Source organism: Hemiscyllium ocellatum, chromosome 35 (genome assembly GCF_020745735.1).
Source record: "Hemiscyllium ocellatum isolate sHemOce1 chromosome 35, sHemOce1.pat.X.cur, whole genome shotgun sequence".
NCBI lineage: Eukaryota > Metazoa > Chordata > Chondrichthyes > Orectolobiformes > Hemiscylliidae > Hemiscyllium > Hemiscyllium ocellatum.
This window is the reverse complement of record NC_083435.1, coordinates 39798199-39807676: the sequence shown is the minus strand read 5'-3', so window position 1 is coordinate 39807676 and position 9478 is coordinate 39798199. Positions and strand designations below refer to the sequence as shown.

At 47.1% G+C, this 9478-nt stretch overlaps 1 non-coding gene across 1 annotated transcript; it reads right to left on the bottom strand.

Annotated features, from left to right (window-relative positions):
* Positions 1-3400: 3400 nt before the first annotated feature.
* On the bottom strand, positions 3401-3564 carry LOC132833008 (U1 spliceosomal RNA). Its single transcript, XR_009647015.1, has one exon. It is a non-coding gene; the product is annotated as a U1 spliceosomal RNA (small nuclear RNA).
* Positions 3565-9478: the final 5914 nt, after the last annotated feature.

Here is a 9478-nt window from a genome sequence, read left to right as displayed (position 1 = left end):
GGAGATCACAGCTGAAAATGTGTTGCTGGTTAAAGCACAGCAGGTTAGGCAGCATCTCAGGAATAGGGAATTCGACGTTTCAGCCTCCGCAGACATCAACGCATTCACACAAGGGAGAAGCTATTCACATCCAATGTGTGCGACAAGTCATTCTCAAGGTCATGGAATCTCCTGTTCCAATAAAGGATCCACAAAAGGGAGTAAACCTTCATCCAATTTCTCAAAGCACCAGACTATTTGCATAGGAGAGAAACTCCTGTTTGAAATATTTAATGAAACATTCATTCAGTCAATGTATCTCCTGATCCGTCACTATACCCACAAAGAGAAGGAACTCTTATTATATGAGAATTCTGTAATAAAGCTTTTATGCAATTGCTGGGGCTCCTGGATCATCAGCACACCAACATAGGAGCTACCGACAGATGTGAAGGCAGTTCAGTAATTTTATTGGGTTTGTGAACTAGCTCACTAAGTCTTAGCCCAATCTGCCCTCATAAGTGTTTCCCTGTACCCAGTCTCACTGTGCAGGGTGTTCAGTGGGACTGGGACACAGAACAAGAAGCAGCTTTCACTCCCATCAAACAACTAGTGATGACATCACCAGTGCTGAGGGATGATGATGTAACAATGGAGTCACCCTGCAGTGTGATGTCAGTGAAACAGGACTTGGAGTAACCCCCAGGCAGTGAGGACAGCCCGCTGTGTTTGTATCCAGAGGGTTTACACAAACTGAACACTGTACACAGATTAAAAACAGAGAGACTGGATATTATCTTTGTTTGTGAGCTGCTCAACCAGCACCCGTTAAGGAGAGAGAAAATGATGGTAGAGTCTGACCACAAGGCAATTCAGAGCATCTTTCTCAAATCACCTGCATTTGCTTTAAAGCAGCTACAAAATATGCCAATTCATTTAGAGGCATGTCACTGGGAAGTGAAGTACAAGCAAGGGAAGCAGATGTACATCAGTGACATGCTGAGAGCTACACTCTCTCTGAAGTTGATGCTGATGCAGTGTGTGAAATATTTCAGATTTAACCAGAAGCAACAGCACAACATGGGCGGCACGGTGGCACAGTGGTTAGCACAGCTGCCTCACAGTGCCAGAGACCCGGGTTCAATTCCCGCCTCAGGCGACTGACTGTGTGGAGTTTGCACATTCTCCCTTTCCGGTTTCCTCCCACAGTCCAAAGATGTGCAGGTCAGGTGAATTGGCCATGCTAAATTGTCTGTAGTGTTAAATAAGTGGTAAATGTAGGGGTATGGGTGGTTTGTGCTTGGGCAGGTCGGTGTGGACTTGTTGGGCTGAAGGGCCTGTTTCCACACTGTAAAGTAATCTAATCTAATCTAAAACATGCTGTGGAAACCAGCATTCCAGCAGATTGGTTCTGGGCCACGTATAACAATACTGACAGTGCAACACTGACAGATGACCAAGTTTTTTCCCGCGATGGAGAGCGACCGTAGCTTCCACCTGCCCAGTTTCTGTCTCACTTTGCTGATACGCTCCTCCCAAGACTTGGCGCAAGACCAGCCCCCACGAACCAGGGCCTTGGTCAGCTCGTCCAGAGGTAGCGGCTGGTCCAGCCTCTCCCGCGTTCTGTCGTCTAAGACCTCCATGATAGACGACAGGAACGACTGGGAGGCCGCGCTGTCGGTCGGCTTCGCGTCATACAGACTGGCGTAGAAGGATTTACTGATCCTCATGACGTCAGCCTGAGATGACGTTATCGAGCAGTCTTCTTCCTTCAGGCTGCTGAGCACAGAGCTCTCTTTGTGCACCTTCTGGAAGAAGAAACGTGAGCACGTCTCGTCCTGCTCCACCGAGCGGACCCTGGACCGGAAGATTATCTTGGAAGCCTCCGAGGAAAAGAACGAGGCTTGCTGGCCCTTCACCTCCTTGAGGCCCTCCGTGACATCGACCCCCATCGTCTGCAGCAGGAGCAGGTTCTGCATACTTTCCTGGAGCTTGGACAGTTTTCCCCGCCTCTCTCTCGCCTCCTGAACACCTTTGAGGATGAAGTACCTCTTGATGTTCCCTTTTACTGTTTCCCATCAGTCCGCTGGGGACTCAAAGAGGGGCTTCACGGTTCTCAAACCTGTGTAGTCCCTCAGTGGAAGCTGCTGCAGGACGACCAACCGTTCGCTCTTACCCACTGGGGCGTACACATTGATCAGTCTCAGGGGAGCATTCCTGTACATGATGTCGGTGACAAGGAGGCGCCCATCGTCTACCTCCTTAACCTCGGAGATGGTGAAGTTGCCTCCTCGCAACAGGATAGAGCTGAAAATGTGTTGCTGGAAAAGCGCAGCAGGTCAGGCAGCATCCAAGGAACAAGAGATTCGCCGTTTCGGGCATAAGCCCTTCTTCAGGAATGAGGCTTATGCCCGAAACGTCGAATCTCCTGTTCCTTGGATGCTGCCTGACCTGCTCTGCTTTTCCAGCAACACATTTTCAGCTCTGATCTCCAGCATCTGCAGACCTCACTTTCTCCTCGCAACAGGATACCCAGGCCAGAGGCGCGGCTATCGTTACCCCCCGACCAAACTGACGACCCATGGGCCCACAAGCTTGACCATCTCCTGTAGCTGCTGAGGTGCGGTATCCCACACTCCTGCAGAAACAGGTCGTCGGCTTTAACATCGGCCACGAACACATCATGTAGCCGATTTGATGCTACGCACATTGATGCTGGCAATTTTTAACCCCATTTTAACAGTTTACGAGGTTAACAGTGTCCATTTGCTGCTGGTCCTGCCTCTCTGGGGTAGCTGTGTGCATCCCTGTGGTGACGGCAAACTGCTGGACCCTCCCAGGGCTGAGGCTGGAGCTATTTCCCCACTCTGGTGTCTTCAGATTAGGCCCAGGGTCCGCACCGTCCAGTTCTCTATCTGACAGCGGGGCTGTCACAGGTTCGCTGCTCCCAGTTACCTCTCCTTTTACCTGGAGCTGGTGGTGAAGAATCAGTGGACAGAGCTGAATATAATCTGTCGAATAAATTGTTGAAAGAGGCACTTTGAGCAACACTGGAATAGATAGGCAGTAGATTAGACTACTTACAGTGTGGAAACAGGCCCTTCGGCCCAAGTCCACACAGACCCGCCGAAGCGCAATCTAGCCATACCCCTACATTTATCCCTTACCCAACACTACACTGTGCCGCCCACTAATAGAGGGAAATGGAGCAAATGTGGGCGCAGATTTGGTTATTTGAAGGGCTTGGTCCTCTTATGAAAAGCTTTGAACACAGTAGTTTATTGCAGGATGAAGTAAGACGTGGGGCATTATCTGTCCATTTGGAGAAAACGGAATTGAACATCGGTGCGCGGGACATAGGAAGCCGCATGAAGCACAAGTGAGCGCCATCTACTGAAAGATCTGCTTTTTGCTTGTAAATCAGGGGAGAGCGCGAACGCAGTCCCCCACTACCACAAATTTTGCAGTCGAGTATCCCGCATTTGGGGACATCGCAGGCGTCAGCACACCCGAAGTGCAATGGGATAGCCTCGTCCTGGGAGAACCACCTTGTTGATCATGGTATCTCCCCTGCCAGGTAAGTATGCTCAATACTCTCACTCGCTCAAACCCAACAACACCCCATACCTCTTACACGCATACTAACTGCCGGCTCGAAAATCGCAAATAAACCTCTCTAAAGTTACCTGTCTGTACAACAGCGCAATTTCTCACCCGGATCACAGAACATCCCGAAAGGCTCAGCTTTCACTCAATCCGACACTCACTGGGCGACCTGAGAAGCTGCGATAATTTGCATATCGTCCTTAAACGGAAAAGCTCCGCCCTTCCCCGCCCCCTTCACACTGCCTCCTCTTTCACCAAAACAAAGCCCCAAACATCGCTCATACACTTGAAGCAATCTGTTACCAAACACTGTTTACAATGTGAGGTGAACGCGAATAAAAGCAATTTTTAAGCTTTGCTGGTGAAACTTGAAAGCTATTTTGAAATCACTTTTTCCTAATCCCTCCAAATTGAACAAATCTTCTTTTGTGAAACTGCAGCTTTGCAATCTTCCCCCCTCTGTGTCCCACCATGCAAATCAATCACTACAGGAGACCTCACGGTTAAGGTGAAAGGTGCCAGGAACAAGGAAATATTTCTCAACGCTGTTTGGATGTGACATTAAACTGAGAGCAGCACCACCTTTTCTGGATGCACATTCCACGTTTTCAACACCCTCTGTTGTTTCGAAAAACAGTCGCCTGTGATTCAAATGTAAATATTATTTTCATATATGTCTTTGATTTACTTGCTTACTTATACTAATAATGACACGTGTTTTACCATGACACCTGGTTATTATGGTTGAAGTACAAGATTAGATTCCCTACAGTGAGGAAACAGGCCCTTCAGCCCAACAAGTCCACACAGACCCTTGGAAGAGGAATCCACCCAGAACCATGGATAAAAGCAAATTAATGTGGATGCTGGAATCTGAAACCAAAAGAGAAAATGCTGGAAAATCTCAGCAGGTCTGGCAGCATCTGTAAGGAGAGAAAAGAGCTGACGTTTCAAGTCTAACTGACCCTTTGTCAAAGCTAAACAAAACGGGAGAAATAGGGAGGTATTTATACTCGGCTAGGAGAGAGAAGGTGAGTCATGGCTCCAGAAGCAAAGGGAGCAATAAAGAGATGATAATGACAGAGATTATTGGGAGATTAGGAGCTGTGAATGACCAAGACTGAAGCCAGTGCTATATGACAAAATATATGGGGGATGGATGAAGCAGAGGCAAAATGGAGAACAGGGAGAAGGGTAGCAAAGGGGGAAGAGGAGAGGAAAAAGGTGACGAGAGAGTGGGGAGTGAGAGGAAGAGAGACAATCATATATAAATATATATATATTTTATCACAAATGCAGGATACAGAAGCATAACAAATTAGTTACTTGATGTTAATTGACATTCTACCTCGGGAAGACTGTTACAATAGACAGTGTTGGATATTGTCATTTCCCTATTGACTGAGCAGACCTGAGGAGCCAAACTGTCTCAATAGCAGTTTGACTGAAACTCAGATCTACTGTCCCACCCGAAACCTTGCAGCATTGTCCTGTCAGCACCTATTCAATCAATCAAGTTGAATGGCCTGTATATCTGTCTGACTTGATCGCAGTGAATGCTGCAAGCTTCCTGCCTTCATACCGCAGTTCCCACTGTCCTATTAAAACCTGTTCCATATCATCAATCAGGGGAACAGTGTGCATACCTGTTGGTCTGGCCTGATCCAACTTCAGTTATCCACTTTTCCCAGCAGGCCATTCAATTGGCCAATGTTGTTTTCAGAAGTCCAAAAGAGCTGTAATTTCTTTAAAAAGGGACAAGACAGCAGACGATGACATATCCCTCCCAGACCGTCTCAACACCTTCTATGCTCGCTTTGAGCAGAATTTCGGTTGGGAGGTAACACCTATTCTGACAAGTCCTAACGAACCTATCCCAACAGTCACTGCATTAGAGGTCAGATCAGTTTTCCTTCGTGTGAATCCAAGGAGAGCGATGGGACCAGATGGAGTACCAGGCCGTGCACTCAGAGCATGCACAGACCAACTGGCAGAGGTCTTCTCGGACATCTTCCAGCTCTCCCTGCAGCCAGCCACTGTCGCTGCCTGCTTCAAGAGGGCCAACATCATCCCTATGCCTAAGAAGTTTCATGCAGCATGTGTCCATGACTACTGCCCAGTGGCCCTAACTTTGGTGGTCATGAAGTGCTTTGAAAAGCTGATCATTGCATTAGTCAACTCCAGCCTCCCCACTCCTCTTTGACCCACTCTAATTTGTCTATCGGACCAACAGATCCACGTCAGGTGCCACATCACTTGCCCTTCACTCCTCCCTAGAACATCTTGACACCAAGACTCCTTCTCATTGACTACAGTTCAGCCTTCAGCACTATTATTCCCTTGAGGCTGATTACTAAACTCAGTGATCTCAGACTGAGCCCCACTCTCTGCAACTGGATCCTCACTTCACTGACCCACAGGCCACAATCAGTGAAAACTGGGGACAATGTTTCACCTTCACTAACACTCAACACTGGAACCGGCCCAGGGGTGCATACTCAGTCCCTTACTGTACTCACTGTATACCCATCACCAAATACCAGACTAATGCCATTTACAAGTTTGCTGATCACATCACCACAGTCATTGAATCTCAGATGGTGACAAAATTGGTCACAGACGGGGAGGTGGAAGACCTTGAAAAATGGTGCACTGAGAACAACCGAGCCCTCAATGTCGCAAAACCAAGGAACTCATTACTGACTTTCAGTGGGATGTAACCCATGCCCCTTACCCATCAATAGCACAGAGGTGGAACGAGTGGAGAGTGTCAAGCTCCTGGGAGTGGTCATCCACAACAAGCTTTCTTGGACTCTTCATGTGAACGTACTGGTTACAAAGGCCCAGCAATGTCTCTTCTTCCTCAGGCAGCTGAGGGAATTTGGCATGACGGTGAATACCCTTGCCAGCTTTTATAGGTGCACCATCGAGAGCATTCTGTCTGGGTGTTTCACTACCTGGTATGGCAACTATACCATTCAAGATCAGAGACGGTTACAGAGAGTGGTGAACTCAGCCCAGACAATCACAAAGGCCAACCTCCCATCTATAGAATCCATCTACTAGGCCCACTGTCAAGGAAAGGCCGCCAGCATTCTCAAAGATCCATCCCACCGGGGCAATGTTTTGCTACAACCTCTGACCTGGGTGTGTGTAACACTAATGCTCCTGCTCAGGGCCTGAACATAATCTAGCAGGGCAGTGGCAGCAAAACCCGGGGCATACCAGGACTGCGTTAAAGTGTGCATCATGCCCCTCTTGCCCATGTGGCCAATGACATGGGCTGCGAGGGTCAGTGAGTGTAGGTGGGCTCTTGGGTAAATGATGTGGCCGTCAGGGTGTCTGAGCAGCTGTAGGGAAGGAGACTGTGTGGTCCCAATGTGGGGCCCAACTCTCCTTTCCTTGTGGTGGAGAAGCCTGTTTGGCATCTCACACTGTCTCCATAGGGTCAGGCAATACTGGGGCCTTCCCTATTCTGGGGTGGGCAGGGGGTGAGTGGTGGGGGTCAGTGCGGCCTCCCAGGCTGCTGGGTCAGCTGAGGCATTCCCCAGGGTGACACGGCCAGTGGCAGAGGTATGGGCAGCTCATTTTATAATGGCTAGGACGGAGGATAAGAGGACTACTTCCAGGAGGTTAGAGTTCAGCACAGCGTGTTGTAGTGGCCTCCCTTCTGACGTGATGAAGCCTCTCTGTTTCCAAAGTGGGCTAAAATCATGGACGACTCTGAAGGCCTATCTAGAGTCAGTATCAATGTTTGCTGTGTAATCTTTTGCAATGATGCAAGCCCTAGTGACCCCAAACAGCTCCGCAGCCTGTGCAGATGTGCCATCCGGCAGTGCAGCTGACTCTCGGACTGTGAAAGGGGAATAGACGGCATACCCTGCCAGTGTACAGTGGTCTGAGGGCCTGAAGGAAGACCCCCCAGCCCAGTGATTTTATAACACCCCGCAGTCATTTTATAACAACCCCCTCAGCCCAGTGTTTATATAATATACCTCAGTCATTTTATAACAGCCCCAGCCCGGTGTTCATATAACTCGCGTGATCATTTTATAAGAACAACCCCAATCCCAGTGTTTATATAGCACCCCTCCCCCAGTCATTTTATAACAATCCCCCCCAGCCCAGTGTTTATATAACACACCACAGTCATTTTACAACAACCCCCCAGCCCTGTGTTTACATAACACTACTGACCACCCCCTCAGTTGTACTGGACCCACAAAGGGTTTTCTCAGAATGGGAAAGGGTGAGCTGGCTATCTTCTGTCTCTCGTCATGCTGTACCCCAAATGAACTCCAAACAATGTCCAAAAAAACCCACAAATTCATGACAGTCATAAACCTAGGTATGTGATTTCCAGGAAATAGGCCCAAGCAATTAGTTTGAACTACGTGACTTCCAAAATGGTTTTTCAAAAGGAGACTTAATCTGACATTTTAATGACCCTTTTTAAATCAAAAATAGTTCAAGAATCTTCTCAGTCTCTTCAAACCAATTACTATCCACAATCCTATAAACATGAATCAGCTAAAAAAACCTTCGAAACAACCAATTTAAAACATTGTATACACTTCAACAGCTAAGTTACAACTAATATTTTACATAAAGTACAAGTAACTTTCTCTCCCAGCACTTTGCTCTGACATTGTTCATTAAATAATTATCATGGCAGATTCATCATGATTTATATTCAACAATTCAATATCTGTAATGTCCAAAATTTAAATCCTTATTTTACTTTGGGTGAACAGCCAGAGACTGTGGTCCATGTTGGGGGCTTATGTAGGATGGAGGATGCGGTATATCAATCAGAATTCTGGGAGTTATATAGAAAGTTATCCCGCAGCACCTCAAATGTAGTAATCTCAAGATTCTTCCCAGTGCAATGTGCAAGTGAGTGCAGAAGTAGAAGGATAAGACAGGTGAATGCATGGCCTCAAACATGGCTGGAGCAGAAGGGAGGGCTTTGGATTCCAGGGATTCTAGGACTGGCTCTGGGAAGATGTTGCCTGTACAAGTCGGATGGATTGCCTGAAACCTAGCTGGGACTGAGTTCCTGGTGAGGTGTAGGCAGAGGTGTGGGATCCAAGAGATATGAGAGATGAATAGCAATGCAAACAAAATACTTAAGAATATAGTTAGCACTAGCGTAGAAAATAGAAAGGTAACATGTGAAGTTGAAACAGGGGAGAAAGAAAGTCCAAAACAGAGTTCCCATGCTTCTATTTAAATATACAGAACACAATTCATAAAGTTGAGGATTAAGAGCTGCTGATTGCAATGTGGTCTGATGATGTTGCAGCAGTGACAGAGATCTGGTTCAAGGAAGGGCAAGACTTCCTAGGCATAAGTGACACAGGAAAGATGAAAATGGAAAGAAAGGAGGAGGGGTAGCAGAATTGGTTAAAGCTGGCATTTGCAGTCCCAGAGAAGGAAAATATCTCAGAGGGTTCACAGAGAGAGTCAATTTGGCTACAGTTGTGGAATACAATGGATGACATTATATTGCTTGGTGTAGTCTACAGACCACCAAAAAGTGGAAAGGATTTAGAGGATCAAATCTGCACGGAAATTACAGAGAAATGCTAGCATTATAGAGTACTTATAAGGGGGGACGTCTATTACCCAAATATAGGCAAGGGTAGTGGTAGTGTAAGAGGCAGAGAGGGCCAATTGTTCCTACATTGTGTTCTGGAACGTTTTGTACAGCAGCATGCATTGCTGGATTTGGTCCTTAGAAATAAGGTGAATCGAGTGTCAGTGGGGGAACATTTAGGAGATTAGCATATCATAAGATTCAGAATATTGAAAAATGAAATGCAACAATCCAGAGTAAGTGAAGTCAATGAGCAGAGAGTTGACTTTAATTGGGCAAGAATAGAGCTGAGCA